General features: G+C 40.5%; 1 protein-coding gene across 1 annotated transcript in view; it reads left to right on the top strand.

Annotated features, from left to right (window-relative positions):
• The window catches only part of CDC7 (cell division cycle 7), a 75,512-nt gene that overhangs the window by 25,702 nt on the left and 29,493 nt on the right, over positions 1-20,317 (top strand). The window lies entirely within an intron of this gene.

Genomic DNA, 20,317 nt, shown 5'->3' with positions numbered 1-20,317 from the left:
TTTGAATGTATAGGCATTTCCCCCAGTTGTCTTTGTAAATAGTATAGTATTCTTGAATATTCACTTACAGCCCAGCCTGAGAAGGGAGAGGTTCAGCCTACCTCCTGATTGCTATGCTCTATCTTTGCTAAACACCAATGATTTGATTAATTTGATGCATTAATTGCATATAACTTAGATATGCTAAGTCTTCTAACAGCCAGGACTGCAGAATCCTTGGTAAGCTATTTTAGACATGGCTGAAAATACACTGGATGAAGACTGCTTCAAAACTGCATTCCCTGGCCTTCTTTCCAAGCATATAAAATGTGATTTAACATAGGGCTTTTCCTTGAAACATTCCCATGAAGATTCATCACCTATGAAGTTTGCAGAGCACAAAAAATTGATTAATAAAACTTAGTTACTGTTTCTAGCCTTTCTAGAGCCTAATGAATTTAGCAGGACATTGCTGTGCCACTTCAGCCAGGTGCTGCTGAACGACATAGCTTCTGCTATCATACCACCTTTAGCAATACATATTGATTCTTGGAGACAAGAGTATTATCCGGATGTACCTCACTCTGACTATGGCCTCACTATAAAATTTGGGGTAAACAGTTATTATTCTATCAAATCAGTTACTTCTCAAGTGTTGGCTGACCATAATCACAGGTTGTGATGATACTGTTTTGTTCTATCCCATATTAACTGTCAAAAGAGGTAGCCATACCTTAAAGCTTACAACTCACTATTTTTAGCCCTGTAATGTTTGCATTTCATGATCATGAAATGCTGAGGACATACTGCACTTTCAAATTGCAGCTACAACATCTATATGTTTTTAGTACCAATGCACATGCTTAGCTTTGGCAAGCAAACCAGAAAAGTAGATTTAATCACAGAACCTTCAAATATTAATTTCACTTATCCTCCATTCATCATATGCAGTCTAAGTGAAATGCCAGCTTGTACCATTGAAAGAAGTCTTAGAACATCAAGTGGAGAAATTCAGTGCTGTGATTCTACCTAGCACAGCCTATTTGAGTTAATCCCAATAGGTCTATTTTGTATCATCCAGTGTAACAAACTGGAATTTAGAAAGGAGTTCCTCCTCATGATTTTGTTGGAACGCATGAGATGTGTTTCTGTAAAACTAAGGCTAGGTTAAATAAAAGATCAAAAGAAAAATTCAGGTAGCACAACAAAACCCATTTGCAATCAGTAAAGGATTTGGAAGAGGAGTGTTGAACTATCAAAGAACATGAAACAAACCGAGATGGCCTCACAGCTTCAGTTTTATATGCATATTTCAAACTGTGCTGTTAGTTGCTGAGTCCAAGTTAAGTCAGCTTTAGCTCTCTGTACTCTTTTTCTTAGCTTTACATGCCCAGGTTGAAAGGTATTCAATGCCCTTTACTTGCTAGGTTTCCTGGTGGTCCACTACAGAAAGGGATGGAGAAAAGCAGGGGCCTAGTCTTAAGCTGCTTATGCTAGTCTCAGTGTTTGGGGCACAGCCACTCGTGGTCCCACCTGCGTTGCAGCTGGCATAGCTGGCAGAAAGAGGAACGTCCCAGAGGGCGGTTGGGAGAAAGGGTAGAAACCCAGAGCCTCCCTTTGCACTGTGCTGCCCAGGAGAGGCGGAGCTGGCAGTGGCTGCCGGAGGTGACTCAGGAGGGGCAGCTCATCAGGGAAACACTTACAGCCAAGCAGAAGAGATTGTTCTTCAGCGGTGAACACTGTTCCAAACAATTACTAACTCCCGCAGCTATCTACACATGGAGGAATCACACTGAGAGTAAAGTTGTTTTTCGTGCCTGGCTTTGCACGGCTGCAGCTAACCAGTGCATCAGGGCCGGAGCAGCAGGTGCTGAGGCAGAAGAGACATCCCCTGTGGGGCTACCCCTCCTTCCCCCCCACAGGCACGCACACGTGCCTGCAGCCTGCTGCCTTCACCTTGACACGCAGAGGACGCCACGGGGCCTCGCACAGAGCGCAAGGAGCGCCCGCCCTTTCTCTTCCCACCGATCTTCTCCAGTTCATAAAACTGACAACCAGAAAATAGGTGGCTTTTAAAGATATGCAACTTTTCAGGAGGAACAGGGCTGGATACAGCAGCATAGGATTCTTCCCTTATCAAAACAGACAAAGAATTGAAAGATGGATGCTACCACATAACATATAAAATTGTAATTTCCATTAAACAAACCATAATAAGTCATTAATATCCACATATGGACACACACACAGAGGTGAGGGTGATCTTCCTGTTGGTTTGTGTTCCTAGGCTAGGCTGACTTGCTTTTTTGAACCCTCTGATATTTCTAATTACCTTTAGTTTTGCATGTCCCCTAGAAAGGTTGAATTTTAGAGTCACTGTCTGCTCAAAACTCCCAGCAGAGCTGCTCAGCATCTGTTTGATTTGAGTTGTAAATGCTGCAAGTTAGTCACTTGGCCTCAGCAGATACGGGTTCAAATCTTGTCAAGGTTCATGCAGTAATGTGCAAATTTCTAACCACAGAGGTATGTTCAGTAGCTGATGTCCTTAGTCCTGTTTGCCCTCAATAAGACGCTGTCAGTTTTGTTTGAAATCAGGAGATTCTTGTTCTTCTTCAAGAACATTTGGTCAAGCTTTGATGAATTATTTCCTCCAAGCACAACTATATATTTCCTTCCACAAAGTTATTTTCCTGGTTATCTTTAGATTTTAGGGATTTAATCTTGTGGATTAACTGAATCAGTCTACCTTTAGAAAATTTTTTAAGCCACCTCCAAGACAGAAAGTCTATTATGCAATTTTTTTAAAAATGCAATTGGAGTATATTGTAAGAGAGGGAAGATGAGGCTGGTGTTGTAGGCCACACATCTTAAAAAGAAAATTGCTACCAATATTTCCTAGAACCTCAACAGTTAGTTCCAGCAAGCAATTTCCAAGAAAGTAATTAGTCAGGGAGCAAAGGAGCTTGGGAGAAAGTGCAGCTTTTGTGTTAGTGAGCATTCCCCACTCAATGGGTAAATAAGCACATAGTTGAGCACTAAGCTGGACCCACAGAAGACAAATAAATGGATGCAGGGAAGCATTGCGCTTTTTCATTTTGGATGGAGCAAAGGAACAGTTTCCATTGTCTGGGAGAACAGAGCTCAACTGAAAGACTTGGAACAGATTAATGGTATTTTGCTGATAGCTTTTCATTTATCAAATCAGTGTCAGGGCAAGGATGCATTTTCTTCCATGCCTTCTCAGCCATAGTTCTTCCCGAGAGGTTCTCTCTGACCCTGCTTATCATAAGAGCTAGGATAGAGTTTTTAATTTAATTCAGAACAATATTATAGAAATATATATCTACACACAAACACTATTCCAGCTAATAACCAGCTGGTGCTTACCTGTACCAGAGCACAGGGAGAGTCTGGACAGGCAACTCTATCAAGCAAAAAACAATAGATGAGAGGGAAGGATACAGGACCAGCAGCAAAAATGAAACTGGAACAGAATTCAGTCCAGGAGGAAGAGCTACGTCTTTCTGTAGCTCAGAGGAATAAGAAGGAACAAGTCCATTGCAAGTTTCCATAATCAGAGTCCCTCAGATAACTAAATGAACACTGATCAGCCTACACGCTGAAGTATTGCTGAATACACTGCACCACCTGAAAAAAAATGCAAAGAAACATTAAGCACTTTTCAGGCATGCTATGGGGCAGATGTTTTTCCAGTAGTGAGATCAGCAGACTTGCATGAACGAGCCACAGCCTGCTTTTAGGCTGGCACACCCTAACTTCCCTCCTCAGAAAACCAAGTATATGGAGAGAAAGAAATAGGAAAGAGCAAGGCTAGGACTGCATGCCTACATCCTGCCCCATTACATGAAGGCAGGCTGAAGCTAGGGAACAAAGCCCATCCTAGAAGTTGAAAAGGGCTTCCCGGATTCTATACTACAACAGTGAAGTAAAGCACTCAGAGCAGCTATTAAAAACAAACAAAATCCGCTAACTTAGACACTCATGTCAAAGAAGCTTAAGCACATTCCATAAAGTTAAACAGATTGTTTAAGTTTTCACTCGAGTGGGGCCTGTGCTGACTCTGCAACATTGCAGATTTACGGGACTGACGAACAGCCACTGCAATCCCTTAATGCTGTTGGTACCTCTGCTCTACTGATATGCGTGCCTCGGTATGCACAGACTGCAAACACTGACTTGAATGCCAAAACCCTGTAACATACACAAAGCCATAAAAGTACTTTTCAAACTACAACAAACATTACATTATTCAAATAAAACATTTAAACTTTTTGAAAATGAAAAACACCATTAAATATTTGTGTGCTACATTGGTACAAAGTGTTTTCATAACCTGAATACCGTCCCAATAAGCCTAAAATGCCACACTATATCAATTGGGGTGCAAGGCAGAGAACGCAGAAGAGGTGAAAAGTGTAGAGTTAAGATTGCTACAGGACACGCTTTTCAACTACTCACATGTTAATAATGTACTTTATCCACATATCTACACGTGAATACATGTGCTACAAATACTAACTACCCTTTAATCTCTAATCTGTTCTTCAAAATTTTTTGTCCTTTGCTAGACTAAAATGTCAGGTTGTTCCAAATGGACTTTATTTGCTTTAAAGGCAAACTCCAGTTGTGGGGGGAAGTTCCAGTTGCCAAGTACTTGGCAAAACAGACTTGCAATTAGGTACTTCCCCTCTACTCTAGGGAACCTGAACTATTAAAAAAAGAGCAGGAGAGAGACCCAAATTTAACTAAATGAAACGCACCCACTCCAAAAGCTATATGCCAAGTTTCAAAATATTCTGGCTTGCAATACAGCTGTAAAGATAAGTTTCCAACAGCCATCTCAACTGCCTGTTCAGTACACACACACACGCTCTAGGATTTCACTCACAAATGTAATTCAGAGTGAGGCCTAGATAGTGAAATTTTTGCCAGAATCTGGACATATAGAGAATGTGCTCATGCATTGTCCATAAAGCTCAGTTCACTAATTAAAGTTGGTAAGCAACACATTTAGGAGACAAGGGTGGTTGTGCAATAGATTGCAAGATATGTTAATAAAAAAAACAAGTATACGCAATGGGTACATATGCCTTCTGTGAATAAAGAAACATATCCCTACAGAGTTACTATAAAGCCAAACTGGCACAAAGCACTCCATCCAAAGTCACAGCACAGCAACTGATTTGCCAGTGAAGCTACACAGAGTATCTGCTAGTCACAGTTTCCTTTTCAGAAAGCTGCAAACATACTGACCATTTAGGGGGAATGGGCAAGAAGGTCACAAGATGCTCAAGTCTAGCCACATACAAAATATTTTCTATTTCTTTATAGTTTTTAAAGCATATAGTGAAGAAGTTTAAATGAGCTATTTAAGAGGAATCTATGGAAGAAAGTCTATTCCTTTCTCTTAAGAGGTTAAAGGAATTTACTTCCTCCATATATGAAAGTTGCAGTGATATACACAGATTCCTCCTTTCCTAACTGGTTGATTTTGCTGAAACAGACTGGTTCTCCAAAGATGCTACTTACACAAAAAAAGATCATATGTCTAAATAAACACAGGCAAATGTAAGAAATGTGAGCAATTCTCTTTAACCACTCCCATTTCTTCTCTTTTTAGTGCGGAAGCATGAACTATAATCCTACTGTTTTTCCTCTATTAAGAGGTGTTCTCTCACTTCTCCTTTCCTGACACAAAGAAAGCATCCTGTGAAGCTCCATGCAACAGCGATTATGGAGAAAAACAAAAGTTTTTAGCAAAGGTTTCCCACCAAATTACAATCAAAGATAAACAATAATTCCAGCCAATGAGTAGCTTTCCTAAATCACTGTACGTCTGGGAGCAGCAAGAGCAGGGCTGCTGCGTGCGGGGGCGCAAGCCAGGAGCAGAAGTGACTGCAGCCAGGCCAGGGGGCAGAGCCCCAGGGCCAGCAGGGCTGGTGGCAGTGACAGGCTCTGTCGAGTGCCCAGTGGTCATTGGAGGTGGCGTAACGAGCTAGATCTAAGATCATTCAGGGAGGTCCGGTCAGTGAGCCAGGACTGGCAGGGACAGGGCTGGACACAGACCACAAATTCCTTCTATTAAATACGCTACAGAAAAATTTTAAATCAGACTTAAAAATGATCAGATAGCCTATGCAAGTGCTTATTGTACCTGTCTTATCAGGCTGGAATAGAAGACAAAAGCACTGTTTGAGATTTCACAGAAATTCTACAACTTCTCCTATAGAGAACCTGCAGCAAGGCGCAAGGAAAGAGCCAGGAGATCTATAGCAGAAAGGATTAAGACTCTTCACAAAATTGCAGAAGGTCCCTCTAGGAGCATAGAATCCATATATCATCTTTTCCAAGTCTGATTTTTCCATTAGCTTTCATAGTAATAAAAAGTGCTAAAAATGTAAGATACTTCTTTCATCTCTTGAGAGCCACAATTTCTAAGTGATCTCTCAGACGGGGTAGCATTTCGGGCAACACAATCCCTCAGCACTTGGTTTACAATCCTTTTCGAGGACACAGAGAATTTACCTCAAAAGATATGGGCAGTACCTCTTGACCTTCTAAATTTCATACACATGCTTCAGCTTGTTTTTGTCAGTATAAAACTGTCATATAAGAAAAGTTTACTAAGTGCCTTGCTTGGGGTGTTGATCACGATAGAAATATGTCATTTCAAAACAACCAGTTTAGTTTATCTGTAAAGAATGTGCTATTTTGATAAAAGCAATCTCCAAGTAAACTGAGGAATAACGAGGTCCCACAGCAAGATGAAATACATTCTTCTTCTCTGAAATATACAGGGACTGTTTATTTCTTCATGTGCTCAGATACAATCTGGATTTTCATTTAGTTATTACTGTAGCAAGTGAAATGAGAGCTATAGCATCCTGGTAAATTAATTATGTCCCACTTCTCCTCTACCTTCTTTGTATTTTGATTCTAATGCTGCAGAACAGGCAGACTGCCCCCCCTCTCCCCTTCTGTTTGTATTTAATCTTTAAAAAGAACCATCTTACTCTTCAGTTTTGAGTTTATTGTAATATCAAATATGAGCAGAACCAAGATTTTACTATGTACTCCTTCAAAACGCAGGTTTGTTTTTAAATAGTATTTGATCACTTCCAGCTAGGTGAAACCCAGCCATTGCCATACTGCTTGAGCTGTGGTTCCTGTTCCAGCTAGGGTTAGCCTGTCTGCTATACTATATTGGCAGGTAAACATGGAGTTACTAAGGCTCAGAGGGGCTGCGCCAGGAGCGGTTTTGCCTTCTGGGGCACAGCCATTTAGGACAACAAGCATAAGGCACAGAGGGAAGGGAACATACACGTAACACCAGGTTTTAGTACAGCAGAGCCTTCTTCCTATCTATCACCTGTACCACTCCACTTTCCACTTGCAACAGGGACGAGGTGAACCCTAGTCTGTCCTACTTGCCAGCCTCTCTCTTTTTAGGCTGCTCCTGCCAGAGGCAAGTAGCCAGGATCTTTTTGCTTTCCAGCAAAAGAGACTACAACCCTACAGTACAGGGCAAGCATCAATTTATACACGCGGTATAGAGAGGGGAGAAAAAGCCTTCTTCCTTGCAACTCCTCCTGTGCTTTCTTGGGAAATCAAGACTGAGGCATCTTGGTCAAAAGTCCTATTTCCTCAAGTCTGAAATATTTGCACTATAGATATTGAGTCCAGAAAGGTCAAATGAACATTTACTCCCAAGTATTACCACTCATCACAGGCCATAAAATACTTCTCAATAACCCTCAACAACTTCAGACTTGTAGCAAGAGGCTGAAAGCCTCATAACCTACCACAGGAAGAGAACAGAAGAAACTGAGTGTTGCCCTGTTCTGGTCCCCACAACAACAGGAAATCTGTTAAACAAAGCTCTGAGCTCATCCCAAGAAGCAATCAATGCCCCTGGTACATGGGGGGAAAAGATCTGACCTGGAAAGAAAGGGCAGGAAACATACTGGCAATCAGCATAGTCTGAGTACATGCGCAGCCAGATGCCTTGAGAAGTGTTGTTAGCCCTTGAGATGCATCAATGGCACAAGCCCTCTCAGGATGAAGTTGATTTCCATCAGCTTCTGAAGCAGTTTCATCAAGCACACAAAGTTCAACAAACACACCACAGAAGAATCACTTCATATTGTTATGTGCCTGTGCTTCCCAACCTGAACACCAGGTGTAATCTAGCAGTCAACAGCAAGGAAACACTGAAGGCAGGCAAGACAGAAGCACGTCAGCAAACAGCAAGAGCAGGGCTGCTGCTCCACGAGGGGCAACAGGCCAGGAGCTGAGGTGACCGAAGCACAGGCAACACCCTCCCGACAGGATGCAGACCCACAGCATCTGAAGGTGGCAGGCAGAGACCAGTGCTGGCAACAAGGTCCGCTGACAGTCCCAGAAAAGGGAGGGGATAAATCAGGCCCAGGGTCCAATTAGGAGCAAAAGGAGATGGGGTCAGCAACAGGGCTGGAGACGTGGCCACAGCACAGGCGCAAGGCCCATCCAGGAGGCAGCAACAGACTGGAGACGTATTACTTCCAAGGCCTGAGCTAAAATGAGCCCTAGGGCCAAGGGTGGGGTGGAGGCCCCAGGTGAGGCCAGTACAGGACCCATATGGCCTCGTTGCCCACTCTGGGCCCCAACATAGTGGTTTCAGCCCTTAATTACCTCCTCTCATTATTTTTAAAAACTATTGTAACCCTATTGCCTTTATCATCACACTTCCAAAAAGAAAGGCAGCTGCCTCAATACGTCTGTCTCTTGCAGAAGAGAACAGTTATTAAGCCAGCTGTTAGGGTAATTTAAGCTCATGCTGTCAAATAAATTGACCATGAAATTTTTGAGGTTTACTTCATTTATACCTTCATTTATAGTCTCAGGGACCTCCAATTTACTGCTTAAATGAGCATTTCATTGCTTTCATTTAATATTAAAAACATATTACGGACATCTTTCAATCTCTGTGTGTGCATTTTATACAAGCTCCTTCCTGCCACATCACACCTATTCCTTTTTGCTTTTCTGCATAATGAATCTCACAAACCCCAGTGTACTTGTATTATGTAACCTCCTGCTAACCAGCTCAAGAATTTGGGAGGCTGAGTGACTGGCGTGCAGCTAGCATACTTGGCAAGAGCAAATTTCACTTCCAGTGACACTGGAATGCGGAGTCGCTCACTGAGCTTTGGGTTCGGGCATGCTTTGTGCAGTAATTATTCCATTAAAGAGTTAGTCTGGGAAAGGAAAATAAGGAGGATGCCGAAGCAAACCTACTGCCTGGTCTACTGAGCAGGACTCAGCTGAAATCAAATATTTTAAAGTAGGTCAAGATTCAGCACATCTTACTGCAAATATGAATAAGGGGTCATTGTGGTCAAATTGTTTGTGGGTCACTGGGCTACAGCGGAACGCACAAGAAAAGCGATTCAAACCGATCGTCGTCCAGAAGAGTCAAATGTCTTCTGACAAAGACACTGAAGCACAGAGGAAAGACATGCCTGTTACATCAGCCTTTTTCCGCTCGGGCTATTCATTCAAATAAATACGCAGTTCTTTGACAGCAATGGAAGGATTCGAAAAGCAAGAGTGGTCCTAACTTGCTTGAATAGCCATTGTGGTGGCAAACTATATTCAAAATAAGATCTGTGATAGTTTTTCCAATAGTCTTGGCTGTACGTTAGTATCAACTTGGCCCTAACACCTGTGCATTGTCTCATTCTCCTTCTTTCATTACACCTGTCATTCAAAAAAAGTCAGTCTATCATTTCTGCGGAAGGATTTTTATCATTCTGATGTGGTGGTGGTCTCATGGGAGAAACTGTGACTGGAAACAGGAGTTCTACTGTCAGGTTTGCAAGCGTCTTCCTTGGTGAACTTCACCAAGTCACTTAACCCATCTTAAGTGGGTGACAGCCGAAATCATTCCTAAAGCATTACAACATATCCATCAGTACACAAAGCTACAGAACCTCTAGTTGCAAAGTTTCTTGATTTCTGAGTGCCTGACTTTGCAACACTAATGTTACAAAAATATTGCACTATGTAAATAGAGATATTTTCCAAGTTAAAAAACAAACAAAAATCTGAAAGAAAAAAAAAAAACAAAAGTTTTCCCCAGGGGCCCTCAGTCAGCTGGACTTGACCCTTCACTTCTACAAGCACAAACCTTTGAGACTTGCAACAACTACGAAACAAGTTTCACACAGAGGCATACTACATCTCCACTGTTCTGGGTTCAGTGCCAACTGCCTTTCTAATGAGCTGCCATGCAACACAGCCTATTCCTGCTCTTTCCCTAACTTTTGTCCTGGCTTCCACATGCCCCAAATATTGTCAAGCTGCTCCATTTCTAACCAGGCTGCTGCTATGGGCAACGGAAGGAGAGTGGGCTTGCTTTCAAGAGTACAGAAGCTACAAACAGGTGTCTTACTCTCAGGTTCTGGCACAAAGCATCCCAAAGGTTTCCAATCGCCAGGAGAAGCCGTTCCAGGGTAGTCCGCTTGGCCCTAGAGCCCATGGGCTAGAACATGCCCACTGGCTTCCTGGGCAAGATGCCTGCTCTCTTTCAACGTACAGGAGCACTGTGGAAATGGAGCACAGTAAGCAAAGGCAGACTCAATAGAGAATTCAACACGCTAAGTTCAGATACATCAAATACTTGCACATCCCCTGCTCTTGTGAAAACTCTGCTGAATAGCTGCAACAGAACACGAACTGCTAGAGATTCTCAGTGGAAGTGTAGAAATACACATCCTCTCCCCCACCCGAGTCCTATTCCTTATTTTTGCATGAAAGTTGGAGTACAACAGAGATGATACATTTCATAGTGGCCACTACGGCACTAAGGTCTGCAGGCATCTATTTGGCTGTAATCACCACCCTTGGGAACTCTGGAAGAGGGAGGCTAATTAGATAATTCTGAGCAAATTTGACATGGGAAACTGCAAGAATACTAAGCTCTTACAAGTTTAGCAAATACAAGTGGCAGAATAGAGGCGTCCAACCCAACTAACAATCCCTGCAAAGGCTGGTTGGTTACTGCTGTACTGATGGACACTGGAGAATCCACATACCTGATGGCCCCAGGAAACCAGACTTCCGGAATCTCACTGCTGTTTGAGTTTTATCAGATCTCATGTCCCAGGGGGCACCTGAGTCACCAGCTCTGTCACCACCAGTACCACTTGTCATGAACTGTTATTTAGTAAGCATGTGTTAAAGCGACCCTTTTCATTCCTGCCCCTCCAAGAAGAGGAGACTTACCCTAAGAGACGGAGACCAAAATGGCTCTTTATAATTGAAAAGTTCAAAGAAGGATTTGTAAAAGGACCAAGGTATCCTCATTTCTTCATAGTCTGAGCTTTTCATTTCTCTGTGCAACCTTGCAGACTCTGGGTAGGGATTTCTTAAGCAATCTGACCTGAGTTACACCTCCCTTTGGCCCTGAGTTCACCTAAAAACTTCTTAAAGGCAGATGGCATTCTTATCCAGCTGGTACACCACGTTAACCTGGATTTGTATCAGTTAATGCAAGCTACTGGTGAACACTGCATCTCTACTCAAGATTAACTAAGAGTAGGTGATCAACAGTGAACAATCTCACATCACTTCATTTCTTAAAGGAGCTACCCATCTGCTCTAAGTGAGATGTAGCACAAGGACCCTCACAGCTCACATCCGCTTACAGCCGCCCCAATGCCGCTTCCCTCTGACCCGGCGCAGCAGCCACAGCACCTTAGGGCTCCTATTGACTTAATTCCCATCGGTGCTAGGTGGGTGGGAAGTGAAATACCAGCTCCTCTGCCCACCGCTCCCTGTATGTTTTATTCATAAAAAAAATCCTAAGAAATTACTAGATCTGTTGTGTTATTCTAAAGTTAAAAATCAAATCCTCTCATATTCTGCTTTTTCTCCTTGTTAATTTTGTGGAGTTTTCTTTGCAGTGATCTCAGGGATACCAGGTGTCATTCTCCACTTACTACTCTACTTTCTACTGATTTCTGCAAACAGTTTCTGTCACTGAAATGGCTAACCTTTCAGGCCAAAAGGCGCAAAATTCTACATTCCTTTTTCATAGATTTCCTTTTCTTTGTACTTTAAGAAAATAATCTTTGGAAGGGACATAAGTAATAGCAACTATACTCTCCAGAATCCAGGATTTTCTCAATTTTTTTCCTGAATGAAGACTATATATACACATTACCAGTTAAGGACAAGACCCAGCAACAGTTAAATAGTCCTCATTCTCTTGAAGATAACAGAATGGCTCACATAAGACCATTTTGAAGCAGGGCAGATTTTTTTTTAAACATTTCTTTTGGCTTAAAATATTTACAAAAAGATCTCCCAATTTTCCAGTAACACAGCTGTTACATGTCTGGCTTTAAATTCAAGTCTGTTTGTACAATACTAAGACTCCCAGTGAATAGCTGCCTCACTGACTGCAAAACCTCAGGACTGATTTTCCTCGGCATTGATTATTTATCTCTTAATCAAGCAATTTTTGTGCGTCTATTTCAGTTCATTTTCGTTGATTGGCATTTTATAGCATCTCTTTCAGGATGCATTCCATCAAATGTATATTTGATAAGAGCAAGGTTTACTCAAGCCCCTGATCCAAAACTTGGAAACGATAAATCTGGCTAATGTTTCAGGAAGAAATTTTAATTTCAAGGAAAAAAAATCCTGATTAATCAAAAATTCCTCATAGGGAAGGGCTATTTTTAAAAGACATGCTGATTTAAAAAAAAAAAAAACACAAAAAACAAAACACCACACACACTCACACACACCACCAAAACCCAGCTAAAACATACCCCATTTTGACATTTCAAAGTCAGTACAGTTTGGGCCCGACATTATAGCCACTTTAAAACTTTAGTTAACAAACTTAAACGGTCAAAATTCTACATACTTTCACTGGCTGAATTTATTTGTCTAATCACCAACTTCCAAAAACTGAAGTTGCAAATGAAATTCAAGTATTTATATTTACTGTCCCACAGACAGAGAAAATCACTGTGGGAGATTTAAACATCTATGGATGATTTCTAGCACTTCTGGAGCTGGAAGCACAGTATTCTGAGATTCACCAGTCTATATTTTTTCTCTGAGATATGAATAAAAAGGAGCAAAAATAAGTCCCTCAGCATCCCTCTTCCATCTGCATGCAGACTAAAACAAATTTAACCAATAACCTGCTGACTGGATGAGGGCAAAGGGAAATACTTGGCCAGGCTGAATTTTTGTTCCTGGCAATGGTTGTCCTGATGAAAACTGATGTTATAGAGAGAATTGTGGATGTTTTTGTGTATATGAAAAACCCTGAGAAATCTAATATTTTTCTTCAGTAATCTAGGTTTCTAAATCTAAACCAAAAGAAGAATGAAATACTGGGTTTAGATATTAAAAATTAGGATTTGGATCTGCAAACTTCTGAGTAGCTTTGACTTCATTCAGAGCTGAGATAGTGAGAGAATCAACTTCTCTTCCTAACTTACCTTCACCAATTATGTAAAGTTAGTTTTAAAGTCTAGTATATTTATCATGCTTTTAAAAAAAAAAAAATCCAGGCCATAAAAGAAATATGCAGAGCTATTCTGACCAGAGCAGAAGCTCAACAGATTAACCAGTTCCTACACTAGTTTGAATAAAAGCTATTTTGATCTACATTAAGTAAATAAGATGCTAGCATACATCAGGGGCCCTATTTTTGTACCTGTTTTACATGTTACCAGCTTCCACAGGAACACTAGTCTCTATCTCACCATCACCCTCACAGTGAATGTGCTACTTTGACCCAGGTAGGGACACATATGCATGTTAACACACGTGCATGCCTCACACTAGCCTCGTCTCTCCGAAGGTGCCACGTGCAACCCGGAAGACTCAGCACTTGGCCCATTGAGCCTGCAACTCATTTCAGGTGTTCTGGGCAAGACAGCGTCTCCCAGATGCAAGCCAATTCCTCACCCTCTTAAATGACAAAGAGAAGCCATAAACAGCAAAGATTTTTCTGAACAGAAATCTTTCTTTGAAAAAGGTGTTCAGAGTTTCTGCTTCTCAGAGCACGTAGCAATCCAGCCATCACAAAGAAACACTGCCTGACAGGACAACTCCAAATCAAAAGGACAAGGCAACGATGCAGTCCTTCAGCGATCAGTTCCTGGCTTTGTGGGGCAACATCGATTCCAGAATTGACTAACATGTCTCTCTGTGGTTACTCCTTTTAATATATACATATATATATATATATGCAGCTGTGCACAGCTTCAAAATTCAGAAGTTCCCTTTTGCAATTTCTGTATTACATATAAGCCAGTAGTGTGCTAGCAAGCTGACAGGACTGTATCTGTTAATTTCTTTGCTCCAAGTCTCTTTGCAGATCAGACTTGCCCAAGCTATTTGTGCCCTGCAGCAGTTCAGTTTCAAGTTTTTCTTTAATTAAGTTTTAACTTGAAGGATAATCTCTACATCCTAGAGAGAAATGTCATAGACTCTCACGGCCAGAATACAGCACAAGGCTTATGGTTAGTTTCCTCAAACCCTCCAAGTGAAACTAACTCTAAGCCCTATGCTTGTATACACGCTGTGTGTGTATAGGTTTTTTTTTTTAGAGCGTATCTATATAGTATTTTATATAGTATATACCACATATGGTATTACATATATAATACAGTTCATACCATATAAATAAATATATATCTATGTAGTATGAACAATTGTAGGTTTCACTATGCTTACTTTCTCGATTACGATAGTGATCTACAAACTCCAAACATTGAGATGGAAATGCCTGAGGGGGTGCAGCAACAACACCTTTTTTCCCCCTCCAGCAATGAGGCTGGTTTAAGAGGACTCCCTGCTCTTCTGCCCTCTCTCATACTGATATAGCTTCTATTTTGGCCTTGCTGCAAAGTGCCATTGAAACAAAGGGCTGTCACTGTTTTGTTAGTGGTATCACTACAGCAAGCCAGAGCAGCACACAACTGCATCTGCAATTGTATCAGCACAACTAAAGGGATAGTGAACTATAAAGAGAGCACAGATGGGACTATGGCATGGTAGTGTCAGGAATTTTTTCTAATCATCTTTGCTGTAAGAGTAAATGTACCAAACTACACTTTCAAAAGTTCATTTAATCCAAAACAATGAATAACACAACCACTGAAAAGAACGCATCAAAATCCTAGCCACTCTTAGAGAATATGCATCTACCACAGTCCTACAGTCCTGTTTATCATCTTTTAAATGCAGAGTCTCTCTTCTGCTGGAAATTGGGTGCTACGACTGCAACTGTGTTGGTGCTGCAGTTCAAACCAGAAACATCAGATAAATAGTTCAGTTTTCAGATAATATGGTAACATTGCCAAAGTAGTTTAAAAGCATCTCACTTTCCCATCCATCCTTGCCTTTGAAAAGGCAGCAAAGTAGTTTTATCTAGATTACAAAGTAAGGACTTCCACCTAAAGGCAAATCTGTCTCTGTGAGCATGTCCTCCATTGTAGGGCCAATATTGGCATGCCTAGAGCTTTTATTTATTTATTTTTATGTCAGGTTTCCTCATCTCAGCATTAAAATGTTTCCCCCAATGGATGGCATTTCAATCAATAAAAGAGAAAAAAGTGTATGTTCTCTCAGTTCCAAATAGAGAACGCATTTTTTGTCATGCTCCTTTCACGTGATTCTGCAATTGCCAAAATATACCAGGCGCCCTTCGCAGATTTGCACTTGGCACCCTGTGGAACACCGGGTGCGGAGCACTGATAGAAGGCAGGAATCAATGCTGTCCATATAGTGTCTTTACAGCAAATATTCTGGAATTTTTCATCAAATAGTATTTGCTGGAGCAAATCTCAATTAAACCCATTTGGCTGATGCTATTCTTCCTACTATTTCATTCAAGTCATCAGATGATCTTTTCTGCTGTCTATTATCAGGTTCTTCTAATTTTTTGATTATTTTAAGTTTGCTATTGGTGTATTTGGGAGGGTGTAAAGAGGATGGGGCCTAACTCTTTTCAGTGGTGCCCAGGGACAGGACAAGAGACAACAGGCACAAACTGAAATACAGGAAGGTCCATCTGAACATAAGGAAAAACTTCTTTACCGTGAGGGTGACAGAGCACTGGAACAGCTTGCCCAGAGAGGTTGTGGAGTCTCCTTCCCTGGAGATACTCAAAAGCCGTCTGGACACGGTCCTAGGCAACGTGCTCTAGGCGACCCTGCTTGAGCAGGGGGGTTGGACTAGATGATCTCCAGAGGTCCCTTCCAACCTCAACCATTCTGTGATTCTCTCCTTTCTCATACTAAAAAGTCATTTCACTGTGCCATTATAATTCATTTGACCTAAGCACTGGAATTGCGTTTGATATAAACAAATAGTGCCACTGGTTAGAGACTGTCATTTAACCATTATTCATTACTCTGCAAACATTAGACAGGATGTCCCTCCTCTTCAATCTGCATGCATCAATAGTATTTTCTGTATTAAGCACCAACTGCTAAAATATGGAGTTTTCTCTCATTAGAGAATCCTGGTAGAGTCTTATTTTAAACGTAGACTGCATATCATTCACAGAATTATCTATTCCCATATTTGTATGTTGCTCTTTTAAACTGCACTGCTTTATGCTGTATTCCTCCATAAATAGCATGGTTTACAAGAACAGTTTCAGAAAATTCTGAAACAGCCTTTATCTTTTATTCTCCAACCACTTACATTACTTAGTTCTATTTCCATTTAACTCAAGCTTATTTTAGCCAGCAGCATTGACTGTTGCTATGTTTTTGTATCCCTTAAATTTGTTTCCATTTGTGTTGGTCTCATTTCAGTTGTTTGACATGTTTTTACTTGCTTCATCTATGCTTAAACTCTTTATTGCATCACTTAGGTATCATTTGGACTCAAATAATCTGATCACATCTCTGGAATACTTCCAGGCTTTTAAAACAGTATTATGAGAGATTATGCTTAGAGTTAGATGGCAGTCTAACTCTTAGCTAGCCTCATTTTCCTAATGCACAACCGCAAGGCTTTTTAGGAATATCACATACTCCACCCTTTTCCATGGCAGCATCAATTATCTCTTCATCTGATAACTATTCTATATCCCATTACTCCTTATGAAGTGCAGACAGGCAGAACTTCAGGAAAGGAGTCTTTGTAAAGTATAATGAGAAGGCAGCATTTTGTATCATGGTCGAAGCTGCTGGTGGCTTGCACCTGGGACTCAAGTTGCTTTCTGGCCCTGTCTGGAGAACCTAAAGCTGGCTCCTTTCTCAGCCTAAGTCACCTCTTCTAGTTCCAGTGCTCACTCTAGAGTTCTGTGTCCAAATTCTTGTGATCAGCATTGCTGTACAACATGCATATACTTCCTAATTATGCTTTGAACAAGGTTGGACAAAAATAGGAAAACTAGAAGGTGGAAGTTGATAGTGTTGGTGAATTCTTGTTCCCATGAGCGCTTCCAGTACAGCCAATGAAAGGACTTACATAAGTGCTCACCATCACCATTAAATATTACACAATCCAAGTTCTAAGATTAGCAGCAAAACTCACACAGACATAGTACTATTTTTCAAGTCTCCAGCCAGCCAGTTCAGCCTTCAAGTTTTCAGGCCAAACTGCTTTTCATACACAGACTGTCTGAAAATACTGCTGAGTCTCTGCTTTAATCTCTCACCAACACAATCCAATCTTTTTTCATTTGATATTTTCTATCAGAATTAACCCTCCACTCAGCTAAGAGGCACCTCAGTCTTACAGTTGCTAAATCTTAAGATATATTGGACAGAAAAAAAAAAGATTGTTCAAATAGACTAAATTCAGTATCATGTGTCAGTGTCTAACGTTCCAACCAACCTAATAATTTACCAAAAAGAAGATTCAGCCTAAACCTTTAGTGAAAAATCATGGTCTAATCTCATCACCAGAGATGTTCACCAGTACCACCCAGTAACCTTTACCACTTTCCCATTCCCATCCCATTTGCAATCACACTGGATAAATGGCGTTAACATCTACTGCACTGAGACCTCAAATAACTCTACTGTCTCCCATGTATTAAGAAGTTTCTAAACTGTAACGATACTTCACTTTTCACTTAATAAGTACTTAAATTACCTTACGCAGGACTTTGCATTATGAGAGAGTAAACAATTTATATTTTCTGGTTCCTTTTTAGCCATTCTTTCCTTAACAGACACTTGAAAATTATACCTTTATAAACTGCTAGATTTCTTTGCAAAAGCCACACTGGGTTTGGTTTTATGAAGTCACTATCATTTTGTTTTTATGAATTCAGTATTTTTAATATTTCAGTCAGTTTTCCTGCTACTGTAGGCAAACATACAAGTCCAGGATCACTTTGGCATTTTTTCTAAGATTGGCACAATGCATTAACCAGTCTTCAAGCTTCTTGTGCCTTGATAGACTGCAACAAGAATATTTCTATTTTTACCATCAGGTTAGCTGATTTTATTCCTAGTTCTGCCAGAACTCAAGGACTGACTTATAGTATCTGTTTCTGGTAACTTGTTGTACATCATATTTATTCTGTATGTTCCTAAGAAATCTTGGTTTAATGCAGCTTTTTACTAGGAAAATGAGGAGAAAATAAAAGAATAAAAATACTATAGTGCTGCTTTTTTATTTTCCATAATTGCCCTTTCTCCAGCTGGCCGCTGATTCTCCTAAAGAACCCCCTAGAGATTTGGGTTTTGTAGTTACTTTTCAAATACCTTTTATTCACTCCTGAATTCCAGTGCACACTTATCAGAAACCTTATGGATCATTTTTAATATCCTTGATTTCCAGTATCTGTGTAGTCCAACTAAAGCCTGCATCATCACCGTTTAGCCACACTTAAAGAGGAAGAAAAGGGAAATTTTGCTTTTGAAAGTACAAATTAGGGTTTTTTACATTATCCTATTTGTTTTCTAGCTTAGCTATTTAGACAGTGGCCATTCTTTCCATTTACCAATACAGAAGGGTGCACATTTCAACATCAGAGACAAAATCTGGGTCATATTGCACATAACATGACTGAGCAAGACTTGCATACAGGACCTCCCACCTCTGCCAGGCCAGGAAGACTGAGAATGTGTATATTTGCTTTGACAGTTTACTCTCAACATTCTTGTTGTATCATCTTACATATATTTTATAATCCTACCTTTTTAATTACATCTTTCCAGATATAGTGTGTTCAGCACAATACTAGCACGCATGGGGAACTTGATTTGGCAAAAGATTGCGAGCTGTCTCTTTCACAAGGTTCCCCCCTTCCCACTGTGTTTCTAAGTACTTTCTTATCAGAGATTTAAACCTTGTTGATTACAAGTTGCTGTACAGAATCAAAGTATCTAGTAAAATCCCAGAAACGGCAACTTCCTTTCTAATTAAACGTATGGAGTGTTTATAACTTATCTCATAATTTACTAAGTAGTATGCTTTCTATCAAATTTTATAGGGAAGATCTACATTGCCAGAAAGAAGTTATTTCTCTTTTTACTAGCAAAAATCACAATGGAAATCCTGCTATTAAAAAAAAAACCCTCATAAACACTATCAGAATCATACCAAAAAAGGTTTGAAAGGATCTTTTATTTAAATAAGTAGCAAACTATTTATACTTTTACAAGAGTCTGTCCTATTTTAGTAAATATTTGGCAAAGTTATTTGATTAAGAGAGCAACCTGACCCTCATTTAACAGACTTATTTGCCAAGGCTAAATCTTCCATCATTTCAGTTCAATTAGACAAATAATTTTGGGGCATCTTTATGTTAAGTAATACTTGCTCATAACTTGGTTAAAACTGGATTTACTGGGATAGAAGACCAGAGATCTTTGAAAAACTTAGTATTTTATACAGGAATCTTAGAGCTGAAAACAACCCCAGCAACTTAGTGATACATACTAAATGGAGAACAGCATGGCCGCTTTTTTTTTTTTTTTTTTTTAAGCAATTAGATGCATCTTTTATTCCCATGCCAACCCTTATTTTAAAGGCTCCTCTAGACAGAGACATTTTCTAATCTCTGCAAGCTTTTTAGAAGCTGTAATTTCTGTTCCCTACCCAGACATCCAAGAGCACCTCAAACTCTCCTTCCCTGTGGCAGGCGGCCTAATGTAGTGTCATAAAGCAAGCTGTACTTACCAAAACCAAAGGAGACCTTGGCACTAGCGCTACAGAGGCACGAGACAATGAGACACGATCACGTACCCTGCAATCACCTCTGTGTTGCTTTCTGGAATTTACAAATCAGTAAAGCAATGAGCACTTGGGCATGCTGCTCTGCAGAGACAGCAAC

Source organism: Struthio camelus, chromosome 8, assembly GCF_040807025.1.
Source record: "Struthio camelus isolate bStrCam1 chromosome 8, bStrCam1.hap1, whole genome shotgun sequence".
Lineage (NCBI taxonomy): Eukaryota > Metazoa > Chordata > Aves > Struthioniformes > Struthionidae > Struthio > Struthio camelus.
The sequence above is the reverse complement of the archived record's forward strand: the minus strand, read 5'-3'. Positions and strand labels throughout refer to the sequence as shown.